Source organism: Dasypus novemcinctus, chromosome 16, assembly GCF_030445035.2.
Source record: "Dasypus novemcinctus isolate mDasNov1 chromosome 16, mDasNov1.1.hap2, whole genome shotgun sequence".
Classification (NCBI taxonomy): domain Eukaryota; kingdom Metazoa; phylum Chordata; class Mammalia; order Cingulata; family Dasypodidae; genus Dasypus; species Dasypus novemcinctus.
The window spans coordinates 8,200,728-8,213,743 of NC_080688.1; the positions used below are offsets into that span (position 1 = coordinate 8,200,728).

Genomic DNA, 13,016 nt, shown 5'->3' on the forward strand with positions numbered 1-13,016 from the left:
GCTTCCATGGAAACAACATGCCTTTGTTTCCCACATTTCCCCCTTTTCATTTTAGTCAGGGTGACTGTGCCTGTCTTAGGTTGCCCCCCAGGGGGTCTTACCCATCATTGACTACAAGCCAAGCTCACTGACCTTGGGGTACTATAGTAGTGTTTTAGCAAGTACTAAGTTTTAGCCTGCCCCATTGTATCCAAACGGTGCAATCTCTGGCAAACACCTTTACCCAGGTAAGCGATAACCATGAGCAACAGGATTAATACACATATCCCTATTCATAAGGCAGATAAGAAATGCTGAGACTTCCACCAATCAACAGGATTAAACTTATTTAAGTGTGAAATCAAATCATTAAAGATGTCCTTATCATTATCTACGTATATCTGATTATGAGACATTTCTAAAATCTTTTTCTGCAATTCCTCAATTTCTAATGACATATTTCCTTTGTGTCCTAACAAATGATTTCTGATCTTATTCCATTGAAACATAGAAATGTTATAATCCAAAGGAGTAATACAAAAATTACTTTCATTCCAATCACATTTCAATCCTCTTAACAAATACAAATTACAAACTTGATCTCCTAAGTGTAAAACAGCAGATTCCAAATTACTAACTCTGTTATTAAGTCCTTCATCAATGTGCTCCTGACTATGCCATAAGTCACTTGCATTCTTGTGCCAATCATGCACGTATTGCTGTGTTTGCACCATCTCATGCAATGCAACAGCAGCAGTGCCAGCAGCAGTGATGACACCTATGAGGCCAAAATGCCAAAATGAGAAGTCCCAAAAATCTCTTAGACTGTTTCAACACTCCTTTAGCCAGGTGGAAAAGCAGATGACTTTCAGAAGATGACTGCCACATCCGATTCATTTTCACCAGGATCCACACTCCTTGTCTTCAGTGAGCCATGGTGATAATATCTCCATTCTGTAAAATATTCTCAGACAAGCAAGTATACAAAGCCCCATCCTTATAAAATAAAGCATTTTCAGTAATGGTAGCCTTCCCTATCACAAACACATGTGGATCTCTGACACATGATTGAAAATGATGAATTTGATCTAATTGTAAATATTGCCCATCCATACTTTTATTACCTTTCCATTCAGAAGTAGATGACACTCCTAATAAGACTTTCCATATTTGTTTTTGATCATGGACTCCAGTGCTATTGCACCATGGAAAAGGAACCCATTTCCCTATATTTTTCCAATCACTATTATTTTTGTTAAAAATTATTTTCTCATCCAAATCAAGGGATGCATGAAAGGGATACTGCATATTACTAATTTGTTGTCCCATGCTATTTATACCATACCAAATAAATCTGCCCTTATATTTGTTGGGATTCCCCATAGGGGTACTTTCCAAACTATTCCACAGGAATCATTAAAAATGACAGATCCTATTCCCATATGGCATTCATACCATCTTTGCATATCTCCAGCATTCCTCTTAGGACAACTATAACTTGGACACTTATATTCTTGATATTGATAAGATGGGAATAAAGTTGCCAAAGATTTTGTATTATTATGGATAAATTGATCATAGTTCTATTTTTCACAGCCATACATGGTGGGTGATTGCCAGTGCAAAGAGGTTGGAAATCAAATGGAAGAAGATTATAAATCCTTTGTCCTTTTTCTTGTGACTTAAGTGGTAGTCTATCATCCATGGGTCCAGGAAATATGAGTTTTATTCAAATAAACAGGAAAAGAAGGATCTTTCCAAGTTAACACTCGAAGTAATGGGTGATTAGGGATATAAGCCCAATATGTGTAATTATCATTACCATTGCTGGTTTCACTCACTATCAGTAGGATCCATATGTGTAGAAGACTCCACTTCTTCAGTCCTAGGTTTAATCCTTTTTGCCAGAAGCCAGATTTCTTCTCAGTTTTCTGAAATGATAAGAGCATAACCTCGTCCCCATACTTTAACCCTGTGTTTCTTCCATTCATTACTTAAAACATCCTTCCAAAATACTGGTTGATTCTCAGATTCTGCAATTTCTGTGGATGTTTGAGAATGTCCAAAATGACATTCAGCCAGTGTCATAGAATCATAAATGTTAAGAAAATTTAATGTAAATAAAGCTTTAGCCAATTGATCTTTAGGTGATATCATACCATCATCTCCCCCTTTTTGTTTTAAAAGCATAGTCTTGAGAGTATGATGGCATCTTTCAACAATAGCTTGACCTGTAGGGTTATGGGGAATGCTGGTAACATGTTCAATAGCATATTTCCCACAAAAGGAAGCAAAGGATTTACTAATGTAAGAGAGTTCATTATCAGTTTTAATTTTTAGAGGGCATCCCATCACAGCAAAAGCAGGTCAGAGATGTGAGCGAACATGATGAAACCATTCCCCACTTTGAGCGGTAGCCTACATGAAATGAGAATAAGTGTCAATACAAACATGAACATATTGTAGTTTACCAAAGGATGGAATGTGAGTAACAACCATCTGCCATAATTGATTAGGAGTCAGGCATCTGGGATTAATTTCAGCCTGAAAAGGCACTGTTGTTAGTGGTCCACAGGTAGGACAAGTATGAATAAATTCCTGCGCTTGTAGTCTTGTTAACTTTTGATATTTATTTTGCAGGCCTTTAGCATTAATGTGAATTAAAGCATGGTAATCACGAGCACTTTGTAAACACCCCACTAATAAATCAGCTCAAGCATTATTTGCTGTCATAGGACCAGGCAAAGAGGTATGAGAATGTATATGTGTAATGTAAATAGGATGCTGTCCTAATCTAATCAGATGTTGCAAATCAGCAAAAAGTTGAGATAATTCATCAGTAACAAAGATATGAGCCGTTTCAATATGCTTAACAGTAAGACATACATATTCAGAATCAGAGACAATATTCAAAGGTTCCTTAAATATTGTTAACACCTTAATGATGGCAGCAAGTTCAGTATGCTGAGCAGACATGAATGGAGTCTGCCAAGCCTGTTCTTTTTGAGAAGTAATGTAAGCTGCTTTTTTATTACTATTACTATCAGTAAATACTGTACAAGATAGTTGGGCTATGCACATAGCCCTGAAAAGCACTGCAAAAGTTTATTGTTGGTTTTTTTACAGATAGAGGAATGTAGCTGGCTTGATTTGTCTAAGAAGACACTAAAGAAAGTCTTAGCAAGTTTTAAAACAAAGTGATAGCAACACAGCTGGACATTAATTTTTTGCAACAAACTAGCAGTGTTTGTGATTGCTGCATACTACAGTGTTGTTACTTTAATCTATGATAAGAGGTTGTTTCTGTGACACACACTCTTATAATAATTAAAACCACAATTAACTACATTGTACTTTTCTTTTTAATATTATGCTGAAATATTGGTAACTTTATACACTTTTAAACATTTATAGAAACCTTTTCCTCCTACAACCTTAATTAACAGAGGGTTAAAGGAAAGAAAAAACTTGTTAATTTTATAACACTTTAAAACACCTTTTATTTAACTTATAATTTTTCTTTCAAGGTAAGAGAACATATCTTTTATAATTAATTTGGAATGAAAGGCTACTTTTCAGGATAAGCTCTCCATTATATCACATTTTAAATATCACTTCTTAAGATTTCTTCTGGAATCCATGTTGCTTATAACATGCAAGCTTGTGCTTGGAAACATTTTTATTAGTTCCTTTAAAAGTGATAAAACTTTTCTTTTTTGGAACACCAAGGAAATGATGAGGTCAAAGCACAAGAAGCTATTTTGATAAAACAGAATTTCTTTGTAAACTGATTATTGAGGATAAAAACTTTTACAAAAACAGATTAATGATTTGAGAGGCTTTGAGAAAGAACAAAATTTTAACTTTGCATTAGTATACTACTTGATATTAAGCTTTTAAAATTTTATAGATAGACCCATCAAATTTTATTTAACTTTAATTTTAAAAATTTCTTTTTTACAAACCTTCTGCACTTTCAGTATTCACTCAGGTTTTGTTCCATATTTTACTCTTTCTTAATAACCAATCATTTTATCTTAGGATGAAATCATTTCCTGTTTCCTTAATAATAAAAACACATTTCATATAGCCCATATACGAAGTTATCAAGCAAACTTCTTATAACATAATACCATCAACACTTAACAAGCTTGTTAAAATAATAAACTTTTCTTTACTTTAAATACTTAGTAGCATGCAATATCAGAAACAGTTTCCTAGAAGAAAGTTGTCAAAGGAGGCTGGCTGCAGCCAAGCTTTTCGGTCAGAAAATTACCTTTTATTATTATTATTATTTTTTAAATTCAGGTTTGTTTAATAATGACCTTTTGGAATTAGGCACTTAAACACTTTAATTTAAACAATGCTTCATAAGACTTTTTATAATTTCTTATAACCATATAGACTATAATTATATTATTTCAAGACAAATTTTACTTTTACAGAACAAATTTTTTTTTTTTTTTTACTTAAAGTTACCACAATACTTTCTGTAACTTGCCACATGCATTTAAGTTCCAAGAGTTTATGAAAATTAGCCATCCTACTTTAGGGCAAAATACACTTTTTTGCAAAAACTTATTAAATTTCAATTAGCATTCTCACAAACTTTTAACCTTTTTAATATTCATTTAAGTTTTACATCCTTCATATTATCCTGTGAAGAAAAATAAGCTATTCATTTCAATCTAGGCAAGAACAACTTTTTATTAAAAGACTTACAGTAATTTTGTTAATCAAGACTCACAATTTTTATCATTGTAGAGCTCTTATTAACATTTAAACTTATGTATTAATATAAGCTCTTATTTAATTTTTGGCCATTTGAATAGAGCTCTTTTATAAATTTTTATTAATTTATATTACCATCCAGAGTTATTAAAATATACGCTGACATTGAACGAACACACACAGAACAATCACAACACAGTAACAGAAACATACAGTTTACAATTAATTCATAATTCTTACTTTCTTGGTATAGCTGCTTTTAAGCTCTCCATTATATCACATTTTAAATATCACTTCTTAAGATTTCTTCTGGAATCCATGTTGCTTATAACATGAAAGCTTGTGCTTGGAAACATTTTTATTAGTTATCAGCAATCAGTTAAGATAACTTGAGCAGCATAAATGTAGTTAAAACTCTAATTTAGCAGTTTAGACAGACCGTTAACACACACTTTTGGATTATTACTCTGTAAGACTATAATGAGACTTGAAGTTCAGAAGTAAACTACTGATTTAAAACTGAAAATTCCTTTTTAAACCTTGATAAAAATTTTGTGCTAATTTTATTATCTTTGTTAAATAAGCCCAATTAGAATTAGCATGGAAATAAAAGAGAACACCAATGTTGCCATGTTTTTCTCTTTTTTCAGTGGCTTAACGCTAATAATCCCCACTAGCCCACAGCTACATTGTCATGTAGACAGCAGGGAGGTTGCAGAGTTGCTGCCAGAATAGTTTCCTTATCTTAGTTAACATTTAACAGAGAGTTTTCTTACATGCCTGATTTCACTAACAAGGACATTATTTAGTATCTTTGCCTGTTTTAAATCTTTCAATAGTTTAAAAGTTTTTGGCTCAGGATGAAACTTGACACCCCCTTGTGGGTGTTGCACATCAGGAGGAATTTGTTGAATAGTTATAGGAAGATCTGCTACAGCTTGCATAGCCAGAGGCTCACCTTGACTAGATCCCAGTAAAAGACATCTCATTAATGGAGTAACAGGCACAGGATTTGGCTTAAAGCTGCTATGAACATAAGTCAGGTCTGTAGAGAAAAGTCCACTAGGTACTTTTCCAGGTTCTAGAGATGCAGAAGGAACCTCATGAGTCAAATTAGGATATATGTTTGCTTTAGAAATATTTAGTTCTGACATGGATTTAGTTAAGAACGGATTTGTGTCTTTAACTTCAAATAACTCTTCTTCTTCCTGATCCTCCTCCAAGTTACTGTCTTTACCTGTATCATTCATAGCCATTTCCTACCTTGAGAAAAGAAAAATCTCTTCTTCTTTGTCAGACTGCAAAGGATCTAATGCAGTAGCAATATACTGTCCTAAGGCCCAAACTGATACAGGTATATTCTCTCCTTTCTGATATGCTCTCCCCAATGCTTTCATTACTTGCCTCCACTGCTTAACATTCATCAAATTCTTTCCTTGTGGTTGAAACCAATAACAATGCTTTTGAACCAAAGCAAACAATTCTAACAAATCTGCAGTCTTAACTGTGACAACTACACTGTGCAACAGTGTTTTCAAAATCTGCGAATATTCTTCCAAGTGTCTTGGTTGATTACCATACCCTGATGCTAGCAGAAAACAAAACTTAATAATATGAAGCAGCAATCTACCCGGGTTAATTAATTTCAACACTCCTTACCTTAAAAAAGGCTTTTCAGCTTTCCACGTTCCTGATCCAGAGGTGGAAGATTCTACACTGCTGTGTCTTGATGAATCCTCTGCCTCGGGCCCCATGTTTGGGTGTCACCTGTCAGAGTCTTAGTCAGTGACCTGAGTATATCAGGAATGAAAGACAGAGAGATTGGGTTCAGGGGATCTGAGAGCATTGATTTCTTAACCTCATCAGACAACTTTATTGAGTCAAGGGGCTAATATATATACCCCTAACATATGTGACATTCAGCACAAAATCAAGTTACCTATTACCCTTACCTCATTCTATATTAACTGGTGATTGATGAACAACAACAAACTTTACTGGAACTATTATTATAAAAATCAGTAACTATACTCATAAATCTTGTTACTCAGGTCATTCTGTTCTATATGTTATTGTTCTGCCTGCAGGTGTGCTTTTCCAGCCAAGATTGTGATCTGCACTGATAATCACAAGGGACAGTTTGACTCAGTGGTCAAGGAAGTAACTTGCTTCCATGGAAACAACATGCCTTTGTTTCCCACAACCATGCTCAGTCAGGGTAGGAAGCCAGATGATCCCTGACACTTGTCAGTCATTCAACTGGAGAAGACACACTCCAAAAGTGAGAGGTTTCTGGTGAAGGGTGGAGCAGGGTTTCCCTTGTGCAGGTTTGATTGTCTGTATCCCCTTTTTTAAGCTTTAAGGAGCATACCAGCTGGCATGAAGAGAAGCCAGGAAGATACGAGAGGCAAGGTGATGTTGATGTTTGCAAGAGTTCAGGCTTCCTGGATTCCTCCCTTTCTGGGGCTTGCTTTTTCCTCTGTGTACTTACTTCCTGGGGCTGTAGATTAAGGCCTCTGCATCAAATTCCAACATGAAAACTCTAACATCAAAAACCCTCAACTCTGTCCTTTGCCATGCCTTTTATCTGTGAGCCCCCACCTACCAAGGGGCAGTTACTCAAAGAACTACTGATTACTTAATCAAGTAAACCTCTGAATCCAATATAATCTCATATACCCAGAGGAAAAGACCAGTTCACAAACATAATCCAATGTTTCTTTTTGGAAATTATCAATAACATCCACATGCCACACTCCACCCTCTGGATTTCTAAAAAACACTACAATATTCAAAGAATTTTAAATCAGTTATGATGCAAGTCCTAATCATATCACAATCAATTTAAACAAATATAGTTTGTCTTGTGGCAAAGTTCTGTCTTCTATTAACCCATGAAACTTACAAAACAATTAATCTACTTCCAATACACAAATGGACAAAGGATATACATTTTCATTACAATAAAGAGAACCTAATGATTTTGGTGGTAGATGAGGATTTGTGGTTAATAATATAGATGCAAGAATGTTCTACTACAAGGTGTTAAAAACATGGTGGTAAATGGGGAAAATAAAACTGACGTAGTATATAGACTATAGTTACCTGTAATATTTATGTAGAAAAGTCAAAGAATGTACTATATAAATGGTAAATGTAAAAAAAATAATATGGGATTTAGTTTTCAAGATATGACACTAAAATGATGACGTATTTTTTTTTCTTTATTTTCTTCAAGACTCTGGCCATGCCATTTAACAAAAGTTTCATTTATGTATCTTTTCTGAACACTAAGGAAACAATTGAATTTGATTTTAGCATTAAATAATTTAAATGTGCCTGGACAGAATTTTTTAGAGTAATGGCTCCATAAATTTTTATGCTGCCTTTTGTCTGTTATTTTATTATTGGAAGTCAAAATAAAGCTAAAAACAAAGAGAAATCGGGAGGGAAACATGATTCATGGGACCTCTACAGTTCAGTAAGCCTGCAGGGCATCCTCCATTGGATTTCAGTCTGAGAGTCATTCTTAAAATGATGGTGTCTGTTCCTTAGGGCCATATGGGGACCCACCCTTTCCACCAGCTTGCTTAACAACCATTTTCTTGGTCCCACCCTCATCAAGCATCTGGGTGTCAATCAAGCTACAGACTTCCCCCTCCAACAGTGTTGGAGTGATTGAAACACCTTACTCAATCTTTGGGTTAGAGCCTTAACCCTCCTAGTACAGTCACATGAAGACAATACCCCCCCCCCCAAACCTTTGGCATACAGACTCAACAATCTCAGAGCAATGAATTGACTATCTTTGTCTTCTATTAACCCATGAAACTTACAAAACAATTCATCTACTTCCAATACACAAATAGACAGACAAAGAATAAACATTTTCATTACAATAAAGAGAACCTAATGATTTTGGTGGTAGATGAGGTTTTGTGGTTAACTTTGGGGGAAAGGTCCACTCCACTCAGACCTGTGGATTACTGACCTTAACTGCCCTAATCCTTGGGGAATGTGCTCAACCCCCTCTGGGCTCTGGAGCAGAAAAACTCTGCCAGAATATCAGACAGGAATATGCACCCTCTTCAACTTCTGGGGTAAACTCACCCTCTTTGTACACATGGTGGGCTTCCTCTCTCATCCAAAGATAATGTCCTAAGTCCAGATCTCAGTTCCATGGTTTTCATCTTAGAGCTTTTTTTCCTTCAATCTCTCCTTTCCCTGTCCTTTTTATTCCAGGCTGACAGTGGTTTTGTTCATACAGCTCTCTGAAAAAGTCTGTTGGTTTAGCATGCAAGAAGCAGGGATCCAAGCCATCACACAATAAGACTTTCCATAAGTCTTTCTGAAATAACTGCATCTTCAATCCTGATTTACGAGTTCCAAGTTTAATTAATTCCTCCAATGGGGCATTTTCATCTGGGAGCTTGATTTCCAGAGGCTTGGACTTTCCAGAATCAGTTCCTGTTTTCTTTGCCTAACAGTTCAATCATCAGCATATCTCTCTCATCTAGCATTTTGCTATAAGTGGAAAGCAAAAGCCAAGCAACATTCTCAGGGTTTACTTTGGAAATTTATTCAGCTAAATGCCCAGACTCACCATTTTCAAATTCTGCCTTCCTTAAAAGACCAGGAGTTAATCTTGTGAAGTTCCCTGCAACTTCAAAACCTGGATCACCTTTCCTCCAGTTTCCAATAATTGTTTCATCATTTACTTGTAAGGGATCATAAAAAGTCTTTTTAGCATCCATTTTGTTATCAACAGTCTCTTCAAAGCAATCTAGGCCTTTTCCATCAAGCATCTCACAATTCCTCCAAAAAAATATCCTTTAACCATTAGTAAAACCATTCCAGCATTTTGTAATTTCAAAAGCACTACCCCTCTACTGTTACCAAATTATATATTAGTGAGTCAAAGGGGTGCTGATGCAAAATACCAGAAATTGGTTGGTTTTTATAAAGGCTGTTTATTTGGGGTAGGATCTTAGAGAAACCAGGTGGCCATAAAGTATAAATTACTTATCTCACCAAAGTCTATTTGCATGTGTTGGAGCAAGATGGCTGCCAATGTCTTTGTGAGTATGGGCTTCCTGGGTTCCTCCTTTCCTGGGACTAGCTTCTCTTTCCTCTGTGTACTTACTTCCTGGAGCTCCAGTTTAAGGCTTCAGCATCAAACTCCAACATCAAAATTCCAACATCAAAAACCCTCACCTCTGTCCTCTGCCATGCCTTTTTTCTATAAGTCCCCATACACCAAGGGGCAGGTACTCATTGACCTACTTATTACTTAATCAAGTAAACCTCTGAATCCAATATAATCTCATATGCCAGATGAAAATATAATCCAATATTTCTTTTTGGAGTTCATCAATAATATCCAACTCCAACACCACGGTCCCATTTGAATTATAATAATGAACATATTATTCTGTCCTGGTGCCCTGGGAGAGATAGCAGATATTATAAAAATGGGGAAGGACATATTCCTAATCAGCAATTTATCTAGTTGCAAAAAGCCATTCCTGACTGAGGGAAAGGAATGAAAACATTTTGAAGAGCTAATCAACCCAACAAGAAAGTTTGACTCAGTGGAGGAGTTTCCACTATGAATACACTAGGGATCTAGTTCAATTCTGGGCTTCACTTAGAGTAATGGTATACAAGGATATTAAACAGCTAGTTGATATTTTTGAACAAGGAAAACATGCCTTTTATCTATGTGCAATCCACAGGTCTGAATGGGATGGACCTGTGTTAGTTTCCCTTTGTCTTATTTGAATAAAAAGAGGATATTTTTGTTTTATAATTTAACTTAGTTTACTCACAAAAACCCACTTCAAAATGTGCAGTGAGAAAGTTGTAAGGTAATTGGCTAATAAACACTGGCAGCCTGAGAACCTCCACAGGGGCTTAAGAGGGAAGGCTGTTTTTCCTTAGTGCTTGATTGACTCCTTGCTTGTGGGTTTGTTGGTTGTTTTTTTTGTTTTGTTGTCTTTCTTTTCTATTTATCACTTTTTTCTCTTTTATCCTTGTTCTTTTTCTTTTTTAATTAGGTGCTGCTGGCTTGTTTCATGTTTGCTGTGTTTCTGCTTCTTTGATTTCCTCTTTTCTGTGTGTACCAAATTTGGCTACCAATGCTATCTCTTTTACATCCTACAGCATTCTATCTTCAGCTTTCTGTTGTTGCCCTTAAATCACACCTATCTTTGTTTAGTCTCCTATTTTTTTGTATTTTTTTAAATTTCTAACTCCTCTATTCTGCTTTCTATCATTTATTAAGTCTTTCTCTTTTTGTCCTTTATTTTCTCTTTTGCTCTCTCTTCATCATGCTGGCCTTTTATCTCATACTATATATTTCTCCACATTTATTTTCATTTTCATTGTAGGTACACCAATATTTAATTCATACAATTCTCCACAGCTGACATGAGTTAAACATTCATTTTCCTAAAACTTACATGGCTCTTCTGCTATGTTTTACTATCAACATTAATATTATCCTTTTTTATTTTTTCTTTCTTACCACTTTTGCTTTCCCTGGATCTAATCTTTTTCCTTCACTGGAACTTAGACAACAACAAGGAAATAGAATAAAAGCAAAGTGTAAAAGAGAAAACTTGCACACAAATTAACTAAACAAAACCTGAGATTAGAGGGAGAGGCTAATCAACTGAATAAACCCATCAAGATAAAAAGATGACCAGACAGCAATAAAAAATGCAAACCATACCAAGAAACAGGAGGATGTGGCACATTCCAATGAACAAACTAAAAACCAGGAAGAGAAGCAGCTATTTGATCGTTGTCCAAACAAATATTTGTACCAAATTAATGAAGTTAAGGAAGAAATTAATGATTTAAAAAAAACACTGGGAGAGCTTACTGAAGGAATTGCAAATGTGAATAAAAAGATAATGGATATGATGATGATGCATGGCATAATCCAAGCAATTAAAATTACACTCTCAGAAAATAACACCAGATTTGAAGAGGCAGAGGAAAAATTAGTGATGTGGAAGACAAGACATATGAAATCAAACTGATATTATAACTGATAAATAAAAAAGATAGAAAAAATCCAAGAGGAATTTAGGGATTTGAATTACAACATAAAATGCAAAAGCATATACAAAATAGGCATCTAAGAAGGAGAAGAGAAGGTAAAGGGGACAGAAGGGGTGTTGGAGGAAATAATGGCAGAAAATCTCCCAGTGCTATTGAGGGAGATGAATGTACATGTCAAGGAAGCATAGCATCTCTGAAATAGTGTAAATCCAAACAGGTCCCAAGACATATACTTGCCAAATTATCCAGTACTCAAGACAAAGAGAAAATACAGAAGGCAGCAAGAGAAAGGAAAACCACCACATGCAAGGGAAGCTAAATAAGATTAAGTGTTCATTTCACATTTGAAAGCATGGAGGCAAGAGGGCAGTGGTATGATATAGTCAAGGTACTAAAAGAAAAAAAAATCATCCAAGAATTCTCTATCCAGCATAGCTGGCCTTCAAAAATGATGGAGAGTTCATAATATTCACAGATAAACAGAAATTAAGAGAGTATGCCAATAAGAAACATGGCCTTCAAGAAATACTAAAAGGAGTTCTGCAGGTTGTTGGGGGAAAAAAAACAGGAGAGTTTTAGTTAAGTGTAGGACAAGCAAAAAGAAAGAAATAGAAATAAAAACAACTTGTGGGATACATAAACCAAAATTAAATATGAATAATGTAAATAATCCCTTGAAAGACCTAACAATGAGTGTTAATACATTAAACTCACCAGTTAAAGATACAATGATTGGAAAAATGCTAAGGAAATATGACCCAACTTTAGCTATCTAGAGGAAACCCACATTAGACCCTGGGATTCAAGGAGGTTAAAAGTGAATGGCTGAAAATCATTCTTACAAGATATAAAAAATGAAAAATGGGCAGGAGTAGCTATGTTAATATCAGACAAAATAGACTTTAAAGGCAAAAGTATTGTGAGAGAGAATGATGGATACTATATATTTGCAAAATGGGTAATTTATCAAGAAGAAATAGTAATCATAAACATCTATGTACCTAACCAAGGCAAATCAAAATGCATGAGGCAAACACTTGAAAATCTAAGTGGAGAAAAAGATGCCTCTAATTATAGTGGGGGACTTTAATACACCATTTTCAGCATTAAACAGATCATCTTGAAAAAGTATCAATATTGTATCAAAAACTTTGAATAATAGATCAGAGGATCTGGAACTAATAGGCACAGAAAAATACACCCAAATACAGCAGGATATATATTCTTCCCTAGTGCAT

General features: G+C 35.1%; 1 long non-coding RNA gene across 1 annotated transcript; it reads right to left on the reverse strand.

Moving 5' to 3' along the window:
• Positions 1-479: 479 nt before the first annotated feature.
• On the reverse strand, positions 480-1,911 carry LOC131273621 (uncharacterized). Its single transcript, XR_009180869.2, has 2 exons — positions 1,821-1,911; positions 480-933 (listed from the first exon to the last, which is right to left on the reverse strand). It is a non-coding gene; the product is annotated as an uncharacterized lncRNA (long non-coding RNA).
• Between the last annotated feature and the right edge of the window lie 11,105 nt (positions 1,912-13,016).